The 18,149-nt window shown below is 42.4% G+C and overlaps 1 protein-coding gene across 1 annotated transcript in view; it reads left to right on the top strand.

Annotated features, from left to right (window-relative positions):
* The first annotated feature begins 2,923 nt into the window (after positions 1 to 2,923).
* The window catches only part of GPRIN3 (GPRIN family member 3), a 74,552-nt gene continuing 59,326 nt past the window's right edge, over positions 2,924 to 18,149 (top strand). Inside the window, exon 1 of the mRNA XM_081224547.1 lies at positions 2,924 to 3,216. The gene's annotated coding sequence lies outside the window, so the exon portion shown is untranslated. The remainder of the gene's footprint in view (positions 3,217 to 18,149) is intronic.

The raw sequence follows: 18,149 nt of genomic DNA, 5'->3' as shown, positions 1-18,149 counted from the left end.
CTGCGCATCCGGAGCCTGTGCTCCACAACGGGAGAGACCACAACACTGAGAGACCCGCGTACCGCAAAAAAAAAAAAAAAAAAAAAGCACTTGGTAAATTACTCGGCACTATGTGAACATAAGGTATTATTATTGTTGTTATTATTTCAGGTTAAGTCTAAACTCTGTAACTTGACATTTAAGATCCTTCACAACACAACTTTCTAACCTACCTTTCCAGTTTTATTTCCACTCCCCTATATAAACCTAACTTCCAAATAAAGTTTTCACTTTACCTAATTCACTTGGCAATTAACCATGTACCATCTCACGTTGCTTCTCCTATTTCTTCTGTTTAAATCCTTTATTATTTTCATTTTCCATAAATTCTGTGCTCCTAATGAAATGTTAAACTTGTGCATGTCAGAGTCTTTCTATAAATTCCTTGAGGCATTCAATCATATGATTTGGCTTTGTTTCACATACTGGTTTAATGTTTATCATCACTCCGATAATTATTACTCTTTGGAATTTGGTGTTTTACTCAATTTTGTATGAGTTTTGAATTGCCTTATTCATCATAGAACAATGTACCCTTGAGAAGCAGAATTTTTAAAAAATATTCTGTATTGCTAAAGTGAGCCTATAACTGTGGTTAGGACTTCCCCTAAGGATTACCTCAGTGCCATTCAGACCAATAAGTGTCTCCTAATCTTATGTGTCCACTTCACAATCCTAGGCATCCTCATGGCTTTTTCAGGGCCTCGGGGTATTTCTTGCCAGTATACATTTGTTATTGTCTCTTGAATGACTTTCAAGTGAATATTTCCATTGAAAGAACTTCCCAGCAGTCTGAGAAATCAAGCAGAAGAGAAGGATGAGTAAAATACAGTAGAAACTATAGGATAAGCACTAAGTGAAGTTTTGGTAGATATAATGACCCTCACAAAGTGTCTACATCCTAATCCCTGGGACCTATGAATATGTTACCTTGCATTGCAAAAGAGCCTTGGCAGATGTGAATAAATTAAGGATTTTGAGCTGGGGATGCTATTCTGGGTTATCTGGGTTGAATGAACATAATCACAAGAGTCTTTATAAGAGGGATGCAGGAAGGTCAGAGTCAGAGTAGAGGACAGAAACAGAAATCTGAGTGATGTGGTCACAAGCCAAGGAATGCAGGCTGCCTCTAGAGGCTGGGAAAGAAGATGAAGGAACACATTCTCCCCTCAAAGCCTTCAGAAGGAATGCATAGCCCTAATGACCCTTTGATTTTAGCCCTGTAAAACCTATTTTCAGGCTTTGGATCTCAAAAACTATAACATAATAAATTTGTGTTGTATTAAGCCACTAAATTTGTGGTAATTTGTTACAGCAGCAGTAGGAAACTAATACAGTGGTATAATAAAAAAAAAAAGTCCTGAGCTAGGGATCTGTCACAATCTAGTCCCCATCACATGTTTATTAATTGTGTAATATCAGAAAAATCACTCTACCTCAGTTTCCTTTCCTGTAAAGTAAAATTATACCTGCCTTACAGCGTCGTTGTGAAGACAGATAAAATTATTCATGTGAGCACTGTGCAAAGTGTTTTGTGTTATACAAATGTTAGGTGTAAAACTTTGACTTAATGTTTTCTAAACAAGGGTGAGGACTGGAATGAAGACGTCCATCCTTGAATGTTACATCATAACCACCCTCAGTAACTGACGTGTCATTTTAGCAGTGGTAGAAGTGGCCACCTGGCACCCTGGTCACAAATGTCCCTGCGTTAACCAAGTTGAACATGGCTAATGGACTGCAACATTCTTTGCCCAAAAGCCAAGACACAGCCTTAGAATCCTTCTTAACCCACCTTTAGGAAGTTGCTGTCAATCACCCAGAGCTGCTGTGAAAGAAGAAACGTATTAAAATCCCTGACCTAGTGGTTTAGAAAGTTTTGTCCCTTGGCCAGCATCACAGGCACCCCCTGTGCGCTTGTTAGTAATGCAGATCCTCAGGCCCACTCTGGGCATACTGAATCGGAATCTACAATTTAATAAGATCCCCAGATGATTCCCATGGGAGAGAGGATATATTTTGCAGCGTTTTGAATCCTAACTGTGCAGGTCACTACCGTGTGACCTCAAGCAAAGTGTCTGAATCATCAAAGCCTCAATTTTCTCATCAATAAGGTGGAGAATAATACTCACCTCACTAGGTCGTTATGAGAATTACAGAGGCTGCATATAAGGCATTTCACACAGTGCCTGCCAACAAATACTGAATGAATATGGTTTCTTTTCATTGAATCATTTGCACCATCTACAGCTGCTAACCATACTACACATCCATTCAGTGTTGCTGGAGCCGCTTTGAGTGGACACTTTCCAAAGCCATCCACGCCCAGGAGAGCGCAGTGGGGCGGGGGGGACAGGAACACTAGTAACAATGCCATCTCCAAATACGCAGGTAGCGTACATGTTGCAACACACAGGAAACGTTGGGTGGTCTCCCTGCTTTCAGATCTCCGCGGCGCGTGGCTTTATGAGAAACCATCTGCTGGAGTCTAGACACAGCATGGAGTCTGGTGACCTGTGGGAGGGAGCAACAGCCAGAATCCCTGCTGCGTCGCTCTCGGCCCCAGCCCTCTACCTTAATCCTCTTCTTAACTTTCCATCTGCTGCCGGTCCGCCCGCAGGGGCTCCGCAGCCCGCCAGCCCGTGCCCGACTGCCCCCCGCCCGCCCCGTAGCAGCCGCCGCAAGCCCCTCCCCAGGGACGAGCGGGCTGGGCGGGGGCGCGGCGGGGGCGGAGCTCGGCGGCCTGCCGCCGCCGCCGCCGCTGCTGCAGCCGCCGACCCCCCCCCGCCCCTTCCTCGGAGGCTCGGGCGGCGCAGCACTGCCGGCGAGGACAGATGGCCGCATCCCGGGCCTGACGGATGAGCTGTCTGGCACGTGAACTCCCACCTCCAGTTTGGCTCAGTGCCCGGCGGCGGCGGCGGCGGCGGTGGCAGTCCCGCCGTGCCCCCCGCCGTCTCCGCCCGGCTCCTGCGCTCCGCCTCTGCTCTGCGTAGTAATTTCAGTTCCTGCTAGCACCCAGCTCGCTCCGGGAACGCGTCTGAGGAGGACCGCCGCCGCCGAGCCCGCCCGAGCCATCAGTGTGGCGCCGGGAGCCGCTGCTCGGGATATGCGACGGGAGGCCGCCGGCACAGCGCAGGCAGTGGCCCCGCCGCGCCGGGGAGAGCCGGCCGACAGCAGGTAGGCGACCGGCGGCCGCGGGGAGGAGCCGCCCCCCCCCCCCCGCCCCCGAGCCACCTCTGCCCGGCGTCCAGCCCTAGAGGACCGGAGCTCTGCGGTGTGCTCAGTACTGATGGGGAGTGGATTCGGTCCCACGTTTTTGCCAGGTGGTCCTTTTTGCCTGTTGCTCTCGTCCCCATCCCAGCCTGAGCTCCAGGAGGGGCCGTCTTGCTCGCAGGTGATGAATTTCTCGGCAAGGTCATTGCTCCCTTAGGCTCTGGCTTTGAAGGTGAAAGAGAGAAGACGCCTACTGTTCTTGTTCTTGGGAGAAGTATTTATAATCAATCAGGTCTGCACACTGTGAATATCCAGATAGGAGTGTGTGTGTGTGTGTGTGTGTGTGTGTGTGTGTGCGCGCGCGCGCGCCTGTCTGGCAATACTACACGGGCATTTTTCTCATTTTCCTACGCTTATTCCCTTTAAGGGAAACATACTATCGTTATATATAATATACATGCGTTTGTGTGCATGTGTATCCCCGCATTTACACATATACAGTTGTTCTTGAGATAGGCGGAGAGAGAAGGGCCGGCAGAGGTTGATAAAGGGAAATCATTGCAGAGACCTGTTTAGTATCTAGAGGTGAACTTTGGAACCACACTGAATAAGGGTAGAGACTAGAGGCTATAAACAGCCCTTCGGAGATGGATTTTAGAAAAGAAATCACTGAAGAACACTGTCAGCCAATACGCAGACAGATCCTGATGCCAACCAGGCAGATCTGCAAGATTCAGGCAAAATTTCAGACGCAACAATGGACAGTGAAGTGGCGGGGGGGAAGGAATTTAAACACTGGAAAGTGAATTTTGGGTGGTGGAAGGCAGCAAAGCCCCAAAAGGTTTCAAGGGCTTTTCAGGGGGGCATTGGGAGAAATCTTGGCTTGGGGTGTAGGTAGTTCAAGGTTAAGATGATGGGAAGGTCCAGAAAGCAGCACAGGTGGTGGGAAAAAGGCAATGAATGACTTGGAGGAGGAGGGGAGAAACGAAGCTCTGAAAGTCACCAAGAAGCAACCACCTTTTTTTTAAGGTATCCTCTTCTTCCTGTTCAGGCAATACCTTGGATATACTCCATGTAAATATTTTTCATAGCACATTTGTTAAAGATCCATTGGACCATGTTTTCATTTTGTTTTTGCAAAGAATCTGGGTCATGGTGGGACTGGAAGAAACTGAAGCGTTTACAGCACCAGCAAGATTTGGAGAGAGAGTTGATTAAGGCTTTAGCTTCATGAAATATTTACACATCTCTTGCGTGGGCTTTTGTTTGCTCTTCTGGTACTGCTACATATTTTACTTTGATAATGCTTTGAGTGTACTTCTCCGGAATGGGCCTATTTTCCAGTTATAAACTATTCTTTCTCTTCCATTGTGTTCACCATTGGCCTGCCCTGAGTAACAACTGTGGGAATAAAGATACATGAGTCACAGCTTAAAGAAGAAAATCTTCTCTGTTGTTATCTGGGAATGGCAGGAATTTATATTAGAGAATATTCTTTTGAAATAGGATCACGAAGATCATTTTTCAAGCTTTTTGGTGCGTTTAGTGGAGGGGATAGGTTGTTGACTCATAAACAGAAAAAAAAAGTAGTAATTGCCATGGCAAGCCTAGATGTTGTATCATCGGAATTTATTTTGGAAACAGTGCAGAGGAACTCATAGAGATCCTTGTAAAGTGTGTTTTGGTGTGGTGAGGCTTCACCTAATCACTAATTAGACTTTTATGAAAATGATGAGGGCAAAATTGCAAGTGTATATAGCTTCATATTGGAAACAGAGGACTGAGGCATGATATGAATCAGAAATGCCTCAATTGGAGGGCAGGGTGGGTTCCAACAAGCAGTTTTAAAATCTGGGTGTTTTTTTTTTTTTAAATTGCCTTAAAACACATACACTTGCCCAATACACTTAATTATTTGTCCTTTCAACATTTCCTTGGTTGTGCCCTAAATGAACTTGAAAGAATGTATTAGACACAGCTATCCTTCACTGTATGAATTTCCAGTGACAAAAGCTGCAGCCTTCAGGGAAGCACTAAAATATTGATCGTAGAATCACAAAATCATGAAAGGTTGGCCTCGGAGGGTCAGGACACACAATTCCAGTCCCAGATCACGCTCGAACATTTTCAGTGGCAGGTCTTTATGCACTCTCTTATTGATTCATTTATGCCTTCTACATATTTTTATGTCCTGAACTCGACGTGGTCCTAGATTGTGGCATAGAAGAGTCTCGGCCTGCAAGACTTGGGAGGGAGGGAGGAACAGCTAGTTAAGTGCTCTGACAGGGAGGGTACAGGGTGCTGTGGAAGCCAGGGTGTGGACCAGGAGAGGAACAAGCACAGTTCCCAGGGGCCTGAAGGATGAGGAGGTAGCCTGGTAAAGACGAGAGCGAAGGGTACTCCTGGTATAGGGACCAAAATATACCGAGGCCCAGGAAGAACAAGCAGCTCTAGGTAGTTGAAAACCTGTGAGGATCTAAAGATGGAAAGATGGCGATGGAGAAGGAAGTGGATCCATCCTCAAACCGAAGTCCAGAAGAGCTGCTAATTCATCTTGTCAGGAGACCATTTGATCCACACAAGTTAGGTAAATACATTCATATTGAGTCTCTAAGTTGTTCATATTACCCAAGTTGATCTCTTTCAACTATCTAGAAACCATATTTACCTTAATTTACAATAGCCTGATCAAAAGGGAGATATGCCCTTGAGAAAGTCAGAATTCTCTGTGCCTCAATTTCTTTATCCACAAAATGTCTACCAGCTACTGTGCATACTGCGAAAATAAAAGAGAATGAGGGAATGGAGATTGGAGCTTTATAGAAATGCAGGGAATCTTTATGACAGCATTGCTCAGGGCAAAAGAATAGAAAATAATTGTAAATTCCAAGCATTTAATTGTCCCAGATGACTCCAAAAGGCAAAAAAAGGAAAAGCCCAAAGGCCACAGATAATTATAAACTTATTTAAAGTGAAGGAAATTATATACAGCAATCCCAGAGTAATCAATAAGTGCCCTTCTAGAACTGGTCACCACCCATTGTGAAGTCAGTTTACTGGGTCTGATAGCACTTTTATTGTTGAAAGACAAAATAGAGTAAAACAGAATAGGCGAGTAAATAACTATTGTTCTTGGAACTTTTAAATAGATATCTGTGTGTATATACACATCAGACTATGATAAAACGTATATCTTATTATGCATCATTTCAGAAAGTCCAAAAGCTACTGCTTTAAGTGATACAAAGAAGAGATGCTTCCAGTTTGCAAAAACCCGAGAGTCAACTAGAGATCTACTACACAAGCATTTATGCCATATTCTGAATAGCACACTGGTCTTGAGAAAGGCAAGGCATCATAATTTACCAGTAAATTCATGGCAGTAAAGTCAGAAGAGAGGGAGATCCTTGGGGACTGAATTAGTCTAGAAAAAGTTCAAAGTGGAGGTGGAACTTGAGGTAGTTTATGAAAGATGGATGGATCTGGGTGGGCAGTGAGCAAGGGGTGGTGATACAGGAGGAGGAAGTAAAGAAGGAGGTGGCGTAATGTGAGGTTTATTTAACAGTCACTTAGAAAAGAAAGAAATGAATATTGAGTTGGGAGGGAGAGAATTACAGCAGAATTTCTGTTTAGACTAAAATATGACTCAAAAATCACTTATTTCTATAATTTATTGATTTATTTTCTATCTAAGATTTATTTCCCTAATCCTGGTACTTTAGGAAAATCTAGACAGAAGGGCCATAATATCAGTCATTAATCTCTTATTTCCTGCCATCTTTTTATTTCTTTTGCAATAATTTAATGGCTAAGGCTTGTTTCAAATGAATTTAATGGTTGAATTATTGAAGTTATGTGATACACCACATTATAGCATGATTATTTCATTTCTCAGAACACAAGTATAGTCATTGGCACAGAAGGTCAAGGGTGATCAAGTGATTGCCATAAATAGAGCAAACCCTTCTATCGTTTTCACCAAGTCTTCTTTCTTGAGTACCTTGTAGGTGTAACACCCTGTGCTAGGCACTGGCAGCTCTGTGAAGATGAATCAGACCACTTGGTACTCAGAATCCCAAAAGGAACGGCAGAAACTGCCAGATTTTCTCTTTCAGTTGCTCTATGACTTGTCCATCATTTTTGCTAAATATGTAAATATGTTTACATGCATTTTGAGAAATTAACATCGGAATGTTTTGCTATAGCTAAATAGTTATAAAATTAGAGAAAAAAGTCATTACTTGTGTTTCTGAAAATTTTTGGTGGGCTTTCCTAAGCAATAAGACAATCTTATGATATTGATATCCTCTTGAATAAAGCTGTACCTTTAAGCAGGAGAACCACTGCCAGTTAAAATAGAGACTCATGTGCGTCAATTAATTGATTTGAAAGGCAGTCAAATATGGAAATTCACTTTTTTTTTTTTTTTTTTTTTTGGTGGTACGCGGGCCTCTCACTGCTGTGGCATCTCCCGTTGCGGAGCACAGGCTCCGGATGCGCAGGCTCAGCGGCCATGGCTCACGGGCCCAGCCGCTCCGCGGCATGTGGGATCCTCCTGGACCGGGGCACGAACCCGTGTCCCCCGCATCGGCAGGGGAACTGTCAACCACTGCGCCACCAGGGAAGCCCGGGAATTCACTTTTTTATAAAGATGTCCTGGACTCCTCTTTCATCTTTCTCCACATCAGAATGTTTAGACTAGTGATAATCTAACTTTTTTGCATGAGTCAAGTCTGGAATAATAAAAACATTTAGAGGCTGCATTTGAATTGAAAAGGCATTTGTTGAATTTCATGGGGGAAGATGTATATACATATATATACATACTCTTACAATTCAGATTACTGTCTTGAATGCCGGTGAGAAAAATTTTCACAACCTCTTATCTGGGCATGTTAGAGTTGGCAATACAGTAGCAGCTTTCTAATTTTTCATGTCTGTAATTAGACTGTCAGGTTTACTTTGAAGCTAGCAGCGTAATTGAGGGCCCGAATTATTATTTTCAGTCAGTAATAACTGACCCTTAGCTGGAGGGTTAAATGCTATGACCTATGGAATCTGACTCCAAATCTGTAGGTAGGGCTTGAAATCTGTATTCAATAATGGTCCCCAAAGGATATCAATAGCCAGCCTTGGACACCCCTGTTTAGTCCTGCCTTTATATACAAGGAAGTAGACAGATTACAGGTGAGTCCCAGCCAAGTTAATAAATTGTCCTAAATCACTCTTAGAACTGGGGCAAAACAATCTAGACCTCCTCTTCCTAATTCTCCACTGATTCTCCACTAAGGGGAGGAGGAACAGGACCTGAAGTGAGGGTCTGAGGGCTCCTCAGTGGTAGGGGGAGGGAAATCAAATTACTCCTCCCAAATTGCGAGTCAGTGCAGTGATCTCTGTCTCAAGGGTCTGAAGTGGCAGAAAAATTGTGGCGATCAGCTGTGTGATCTGAGGCCAGGTGCTTTCTTGGCCTTATACACCAGATTCAATTTTAAAATGTTAATTCTTGGGTCCTAAACCCAGTGGGTACCCAAGCCATCCCTAGGAAGACTGCTTTAGTCAGTAGTCACAGCCTGTGACACTGGCAGAAGCAAGCAATCCCTGAAAAGAACTCAAGGCCAGAGAGTAAAAATCCACAAAGTCACAAGCGCCTCTAGGGACCTCAGGACTGTTGCTAATTCAGTAACAGACAACTGGACAGAGAGCTCCAGAGCTCCTTAAAAAATCTAATTGCACCTACTAATTTTCTGGAGGCATAGGAGTTGCAGAGAATCCTTTTTTTTAAAGCCTGAATTGCAAATGGTCCAACAAAGTGAGAGACCTAGTTTAGGGGGAATACTCAAGATGTTTTATGTGGACAGATTCTTGATTGTTTTTTCAGGATATTGACTTCTAAATAGACTCAAATTAAACTAACCATATTGTGTCTATGGGAGGCTCTTTCTTTATAATGTAAAACTTGGGGTAAATGAAATGCTTGAGGGAGTTAAATGTTTGTGTTCAGTATATTTTCTGAGGAATCAGAGAATCTTTTTGTTTCAATTCTTGTTGACAATTTTCTAAAATCTAATACCCTGTGCCTGTATGTCTGCCTTGATAAGGACAGTATGGCAAATATCAGGATTCAGAATTTTGCATCGCATCTGGGTATTTGTTCTGAATTACACCTGTGTAGGACAGGGCTGCTGAATATAATATAGAATTTTGAAACTGCTTTTCTTTTTTTTTCACTCTGATGTGAATGTGCCTTCTCATGATACAGTTTTTAAAAATTTGTTATTGTTCAAAAATGCAAAAGATATTTGATTCCTTGTGGGTTCCACTTTGTTGGACTTTGGTCTTTGCCTTTGCCATTACATCATTTTGGAATGCGTATTTCTTCATCTGAAATTAGTTTCTCAATCCCCTCAAAACATGGTTTAAAGCTCAATTATTTCAGCAAACTCTCCATGCTTCTTTAGACCTGTTTCTAACTACTGTTTTATACATAGCATGAATTTTTTTTTAAATTTATTTATTTGGTTGCACCAGGTCTAAGTTGAGGCAGGCAGGCTCCTCAGCCGAGGCTCCGAGGCTCCCCAGTTGCGGCATGTGAACTCCTAGCTGTGGCATGCGTGTGGGATTTAGTTCCCTGACCAGGGATCAAACCCAGGCTCCCTTCATTGGGAACACAGAGTCTTATCCGCTGCGCCACCAGGAAAGTCCCCATGGCATGAATTTTAACTTTATCCTTACTTGTGTTGTTTTCTAAGCATGCCTTTCCTTGAAACCTATAAATTATTTCTCCTTGAAATATGCAGGCAAAAATGAAGTGACTAGAATTTTAATGCTAATGAGAATTTTAACCAGAACTAAGGTTAATAAATAGATGTACATTTCCCCCTGCATCCTTGAATATGTAAAAATTGCTTATGACAAATGGGTGTGGAGGATTGGTTTTGTTTTTCATGTTGAACAAGTTCTGAAAGCAGTCAGAGAGCAGAAATCTGTCAATGTCAGGGTCAGGGGCTAAGCTCTGACTGAGTGAAAATGGCTATGCCTTCTCCTTTCACATGGGGGATGATTTCTTGTCTACATATGTAGATTCTCAGAGCAGAAGAATCCACTGCCATCAGCATCTGAGGGATCTGCTGCACTTCACTTAAACTGCCCAGACAGGTTTGAGGACGTATGCTACAGATCAGAAACTGAAAACTGGCAGTCTGTGGGCCCAGCAGGACGATCATGTTCTACTTGGCCTGAAGGTATTTCTTTTTAATTAAGCCAATATTTAAAAATCAGAAGATCTGGGCTTCCCTGGTGGCGCAGTGGTTGAGAGTCCGCCTGCCGATGCAGGAGACACGGGTTGGTGCCCCGGTCTGGGAAGATCCCACATGCCGTGGAGCGGCTGGGCCCGTGAGCCATGGCCGCTGAGCCTGCGCGTCCGTAGCCTGTGCTCCTCAACGGGAGAGGCCACAACGGTGAGAGGCCCACGTACCACAAAAAAAAAAAAAAAAAGAGACTAGTGGAAATTTTTGTTTGCTTGCTTTTTACTCTACCACGTGTTGCAAAAAGCAAAACAAACAAACAAAAAGTTTGATCAATTATTTATTCTTTAACTTGACCAATGATTACAGTTTTACATTGGATTGCTTTTTTTTTTTGCTTTTTTTTAAATTGAGGTATAGTTGATTTACAATATAGTGTTAGTTTCAGGTGTACAGTAAAGTGATTCAGTTATATATATATGTGTGTGTGTATATATATGTGTACATATATGTATATATATATTCCTTTTCAGATTCTTTTCACTTATAGGTTATTGCAAAATATTCAGTATAGTTCCCTGTGCTCTACAGTAGGTCTGTGTTGTTCAGCTTTATATATTTTTAAATGCACCATATCTTTGTTTTACGTACACATGCATAGCCTCCTGAAAGCCCAAAGCATATCTCAAGGTTTCGGTAGATGGTACATTCTGTTTGGTAGGCAGGGCAGTTGAGAATAAACTGTCAGGGATGGTATCGACTTGGATCCCAGTTTGTAGCTGTGGTCTGCATACCTGAGGAAGGGTCATCTAACGATGGTAGTTGGCTGTGCTTCCAACCCGTGGCTGCAGCTGCCCAGATCCCTGTGCAGTCTAGCTACTTGATTGTGTGGAACTGCTCTGTTCATGTGGCTGAAAATGAGGTGACTCTGTCAGGGTTGATTTATTCGTGTTGTAAATAAAAACAAATGCCCTTTGGAGACAACAAGATGGAAAACGCAGGCAGATCACTAAAGTAGGGAAAGCACTTCCCAGCTCTGACATCTCTCCTACTTTCTCAACTCCAACTGCCACTCTCCTTCCTCATGCACACTTCATGCCTGCCACCTCCACATCGTGCCTCCCACTTTGCTTCTAAAAACGTTGTCGCACCTAATTATTAAGCCCAAAGTATCAGTGCTTCAGCAGCTTCACTCCAAGAAGACAGTGCTGAGAATAGTATCAGTGGAAGCCAGCGGAGGACACGGTGCTACATCGACTCCGTGCTTTCTTGGGACAGAGTGTATTTCCTTCTAGAATAATGTCCAAATCTTTAAGTAGTAGGCATCACCTGAAGTGTATTGATAATACGTACAAAACCAGAGGTGTTCAAATTCTTTAGGGATAAAGTTATTTTTTTCTTAATGATTTTAAGTACCTTAAATTTAGTTACACTGAAACTTTTATGCTCTCTCATGAAACTATTCTCCTATTCCCCTGGTGGTTATTTTGATGTTTAAAATTGCAGTGATGGGCTTTTAAAGATCATCCCTCTGGGGTTTGTGGCTTTTGAGTGGTGAGTCCAAGTCTCAGGAAGGGATGATCAAAGTTAATCATCTGAACTGGACTGCGTTGAGGGTACATCAGTACTTCTGCTTGGTAAATCAAATAAAAGCATTCCTCAAACCGGAAGTAGGCATTTATTTAGGAGTTGAAGGATAGAATGTGAGAGAAGGCTGGCAGAAAGCCCTGATTTAAGGAGGATGGATGCTTGGATCACTTCATAAGTTGGTGTTGAGTACTTTATATCTTAGACCCTGTGCTATGTGCTAGGGATTCAAAGTTGAATAAAACATAATCTGAACTTTCAAAATAATTCCCAGACTACTGGATTAGATGAACTTATTGATAAATGTGGCTCAGCCAAGTTACAGTGGACTCTTCTCCTGGTCAGGATCTCCGGGATTTCCCCAGCAGCCTAACAACCAGGCTCCTTTCTCAGTCCCGACCAAGCAACCCCTGTACCTCCCTCTTCCTTCCTCAGGCCCTAGCAATTCAGCTCCATTTCCGTCCGTCTTCACAGCTTCACCACCTTCTCGCCACACCTGGGTTTCTTTTTTCCTAACCAGGCCGACATGAAAACTAGAAGAAGTCTTTCCCACACTGTACTTCCTTCAGGCCATCAAAAATACATAGACACATGTATTTTCAACTTCATCCTGCTAAAAACAACTAAGAAACAGAGGGTCCCAAGAGTGACTAAGATGGGGCAGATATAAGATTAAGAAATCTTCTAAGTTTCTGCTGGCGGCTAGTCTGAATACTATAGGACGTTTCCTCCCCATGAGTATACCAGAAACTCTGTGTAACTTCATCCCCTCTCTTTTCTATTCAAGAAAACATCTACAAATGCAAGCGAGATGAATGAAAGTAACATTATTATAGAAATGACTATTATCAAGATTGGCATAGCTGACATTAGAGAAAACTGCTCTAAATTATTCTTTTAATACATCATTTGTTGTCATTGGTACTTTATCATTGCTCATAAACAGTTTGTGATACACTAGTGTATTATTAGATGGTTTAAAGGTCATGGTTCTACACCATTACTTAGACTCTCAGGGATTACCTCCACCCTGGGGGGGATGATCTTGAGTCAGATCATTATTAGGTAATGTACCCATTTCAGGGTACTGAAGATACCTGGCTGTTTTCATAGTTGCTCAGTGAAATGCCCCGTGCCCTCATACTATCTTTTTTTTTCTAAGGTGGTGCTCATCACTTTACCCTGGTTTTCCTCTCCAGGGTTAGGACTCTGAAAGTTCAAATGGTAATTCATGTCTCTGCAAAGCCCTGGGGAATGGCTGCATCTCTGTGTGTTTACCCCTACTTAGCGGAGAACTTAGCCTTGCTGCCCAGATGGTAGTGGCAGAGGGAAAAGGGGGGAGGGTACCTGGATTACAGAACTAATGATGATGAGTGGGAAAGAACAGAAGACCAGCCGGACACATGAGGGAAGAGGAAGTAAAGCGGGATAAATGGGCGCAAGAGACCAAAGGACCCACTCGGGCCACTTTGCCGTCTTGGTTCTGGGGCGCGAGAGAACGGAATACATTTCCCTTGATCCATCTGCTTTCCACTGTAAGGAAACCAGACATGGGTAGATTATAGATGTGTATAATTAATGACCTCTGACTCTTTCAAAACTTCATTCTTTAGGCTCCTCTGCCAGTAGCATCTGCTAAACTCATGTCTCATTTAAACAAATCTGTGAGGTTTGTACTATTATTTTCCCCATTTTAGAGAGGAGGAAACAGATTCAGTAACTGCCCAGAGTCCCTCAGATACTAATTCATAGAGCTGTGTGAGAATCCAGAGTTGTCTACAACTTCAAGGCACTGGGCTACATACACTGCAATATATGAACATTATTAACATTAATTCTATGAGTCAAAATATGAGGAATGGGCAGGATTTTACAGACTGCTCTTTCCTATCTCAGATTTCATTTCATGTTGTTTAAAGAGCAAATGTGAAAGCTTCTAGATCAGTGATAAGTCATTCTTCCAGCAAACAGGGGGAGCTCAAGGACAAACATTTTAGGTTGAAACTTTATAAATCTTTGTATAGGTGGTAAACTTGCAAAACAAAACATTTTATCAGAATATCCAGGTGGCACATATGTCCTACAAACAACATGTCTGTTTCTTGAAAGAAAAACCAGTGTCACACAGTCACGTGCATGCACATGTGCACATACACACATATAACAAGAAAGAAAACCAGGCATGAGTCTGTGTTTAGCTTTCCCAATGGACTTTGGACCTAGAAACTATTTATAGAACTAGTGTTTCCGTGATTGATGTTTTAATCACAGACATTCATTTACTTATGAAAGTGAGTGATTCCTTATTATAGCTTGCAGCTAAGTGTTCTGGTGGCAAATTGAAGGCTGAACAAAAGGTAATCTATGTACAGGAGGCCCATTTGAGACAAATTCCTTCTTAAAACTCTATTTCTGACAAACTAATGGTGCTTGACAGGAGGATGGATATACATATATTTGTCCATTTCAAACATGAAAATCCACTAACTGTTTTCAAGTCGTGACTTCTGCCTTAGTTTTTTAAAGTAATGAGTGACTGATTTTTTTTCTAGTGAAAAAGAAAGAAAACAGAAGTCCCCTACAGGCACTAGGCTTGTCACTGGACTCTTGTCATCAATATGGAATGTCTTTACCACTTTGTGTTGTTTCAAAATACAAACTCTGTTCCAGAGGGTAACACAGTAGAATGCACTGCTTTTCAAAGTGCGGGAGATTTCCATCAGTGACCTGTGAGATGATCGTAGGTAGTATGTGGATTTACTTTGTATTGAATAGTTATGAACTTCTTTTAATATAAAAATACTTAGAATAAATTTTAAAGTATATATTTTAAAATATGCTATATGAAAAATATATCACTGTCACAACAAACCTGTGATCTTACAGGTATCATTTCTTAAGGCTAGGCTAATATTTTTAACTAGTGCACCAGTTACAGTCAATTGAATGAAAAATATTAAGTCAAAAATCATTTAGATAAGAAGTACATAAGACAGAAATCATGAGAGAGGTACACAGGTGTCACAATCTGTGAAAGTGGTACATGAAATCATGTCATTGCCCAAGACACCTCAGGTTCTCTCTAGAAATGAGAAGGTTACTCCAGGAACCCCTAAGATCAATTCTAGCTCTAATGTCCAATTATTTATTTATTATTTATTTATTTATTTATTTTTTGTGATACGCGGGCCTCTCACTGCTGTGGCCTCTCCCGTTGCGGAGCACAGGCTCCAGATGCGCAGGCTCAGCGGCCATGGCTCACAGGCCCAGCCGCTCCACGGCATGTGAGATCCTCCCGGTCCGGGGCACAAACCCGTGTCCCCTGCATCGGCAGGCGGACTCTCAACCACTGCGCCACCAGGGAAGCCCCTGTCCAATTATTTTTAACAGTCTTTATTCTTGGGCCTGTCTTCTAAATTTTGGTTCTCTTCAGCCTTTTCTGGACCTTAAAGATACCCTTCTTACCTTCCCCCTCCGTCAGCAGCAAGCATTCATGCATTCATTCATTTACGCCACATACTCCTGAAACAAACATTCTATGGAGAACTTACATACTAGGTAATGTGGGCAAACAAGAAAGCTACAGAATTCTGTATCTCTGACTTCAGTTTTGAATGAGTATACATGTCTGTTATTCCCATTGAAGTTAAAGCCCTCGAAAGCCCTGGACTTCCGCCATAATCTTTTTTTTTGTACTTCCTGAACAACTAAAAGATCTTCAGTGGAAAGTCCCTTCATTGATAAAAACACATTATCAAGGTTCACATTACAAATTTAAAACATGTGTTGTGCAAATCCTGAATGGGATTACACATGAGAATGGACCAAAAGGGCTTTCTGTATTTCATAGCTAGAGTGGTCTAATGCTTGGGATCTTTTGAACACAAAGGGAAAAAAAATAGTACTTTCTTGATTTTTGAGTACAGGGCAGTGCAGTTGGTCAGCTAGAAATTTTTACAGGTCTGAGTGAAATGAGGAATTCATCAGGTGTTTTTTTTGAATTCAGTTACGTTGAGGGAGGAATTGGGTTTCAGTGGTGTTTATTGTTTTTCTATATAATTCACCCCCAAACACATGGTTAAGGTATAACTATTATTATGACTATATTTCTTTGGGAATTTGTCCTTGAGAAACATTGCAAAAATGTTGTAAAGCCCCTGAGTGTCGTAAGTAGAAATTGTCACAAACATCTGTGTAATGTCAGTAGAGCTCTTTTATGCTTGCCAGCAATTCATAAGATTCTCCTATACTGGCAGAAAGGATATAGCTGTGGTTTCCTGCTGGAGTTTCTGTATAATAGTGAGAAAAGCATCAGAGGATGCAGTTGCTTGTGGTTGTTGGTTCATGCACTGCTGTGCTTTTCTTTCTTGTAAAAAACAGGAAGCTGAAGTTTGTTTTTTACTCAGTTCAATAGATGTTTAATAAGGAGGTATCCGTGTACCTCTCTGGGAGGATGTAAAGGTGAAAAATGCATCCCTGCCTTCAAAGACCATAAAATCTTAACATTAAGAATAAGAGGTTGAAACATTCACGGCAGTATTTATCTACTTTCAGTGCACATACATTGTGATAAAAATTAATGGCGATTGTTTTCAAAATTTTAATGTTTACGTTTTGTCATGGCAGGTATAACATTCCAAGTGTCACATTAAAACATATTTTGAAGAAACAGCTAGTTAGTGTGGGTGGTTTTTCATGCTAGTAATTGCACCAAAGTTCACATTAGTTTGTTAGTTTTTCTGTATTCTCTGGTGATGCATCAAACTTCTAATTCCCCAGCCCAGTAGTTCTGAGGGGAATTGGGCAAAAGAGTATATTCCAAGTCCCTTTCTCAAAGAGAAGGTAAAATAAAATGATATACTTAGGCTTAATAAATCAGTATGATTGCACTTGACACTATCATACATTTCAAAGAAAGAAAGAAAGCCATGCACAAAAAGAATATTTGTAACCAAGTATGTATTCTGAATAGAAAGGATTTAATGGAAGCCATATCAGTTAGGAAAGCCGAACCACGATGGTGATATGGAGTAACGGATTTATTGTACGTTTTAGACCTTGCACAGTTGTGGGAGCTTATAGAAAAGTTAATGAGCAGTGGTTGCTTTTGCATCTGGTATTGGGTCTGAGTCATCATAGGTTAGCAGAGCTGGCAGTGGAAAGAAAAGCTGGATGTGAAGTGGAGACAAGCAAGGACAGACCAGAACCTGTGTGGGACTCCTGTCTCCTCCAGCCTCAGTGACCTGGGAGAACTGTGGAAGGAGCTGGCACTCTGCACTGCAAAGCTGTTTGTGCACCTGGGCCACAAGGTGAAGATGGGGATCTGGTGGGAGGCACAGGACCAAAGCCTGGCTGCTGCCCGACTCCACCAGGGTGAACCGGAAGATCAGCGCCCAGCACCTGTTGCACCACACTGTCCTTCTGAAAGTAGAAACACTGCCGCTTCACTTCGGCCTTCCAGACCTCACCTAGGTTTCCCTTGTAACCAACTGTAACGAAGAACCATTTAGAGAAGGGAATTCTGGGAATGGATTTCCATCTGAGCTAAATTGACAGCTGGTACAAAATCATCACAGAAACTAGCCAATAGGAAGAGAAATGTCTAAGGTCAGACAGTCCCTTGTTTTTGAATTCTGCAAGAATCCTTCCTGCTAAAGGACTCAGAATCCAATCTGCTCGTGGATTAAGTTGCAGACGTTTTATTCTATTTTATACAAATTTTCTTCTATACGCAACTATAAGTTGTTGGTTTACTTACACTCAAAAACTAAAGCTTCAGAAGGAGTATTTATAAAAAAAAAGTTCCAAGATTTATGTCATTTAAGCCACTGAGCTCATCTCTTCAAAATATATATCATCTTGCAATATAAAAGTTAATGAGGGCTTCCCTGGTGGCGCAGTGGTTGAGAGTCCGCCTGCCGATGCAGGGGACACGGGTTCGTGCCCCGGTCTGGGAGGATCCCACATGCCGCGGAGCGGTTGGGCCCGTGAGCCATGGCCGTTGGGCCTGCGCGTCCGGAGCCTGTGCTCCGCAACGGGAGAGGCCACAACAGTGAGAGGCCCGCA

This window comes from Mesoplodon bidens (genome assembly GCF_964165515.1).
Source record: "Mesoplodon bidens genome assembly, chromosome: 1".
Classification (NCBI taxonomy): domain Eukaryota; kingdom Metazoa; phylum Chordata; class Mammalia; order Artiodactyla; family Ziphiidae; genus Mesoplodon; species Mesoplodon bidens.
Note: the sequence above shows the minus strand (reverse complement) of the source record. Positions and strands in the feature narration are given on the sequence as shown.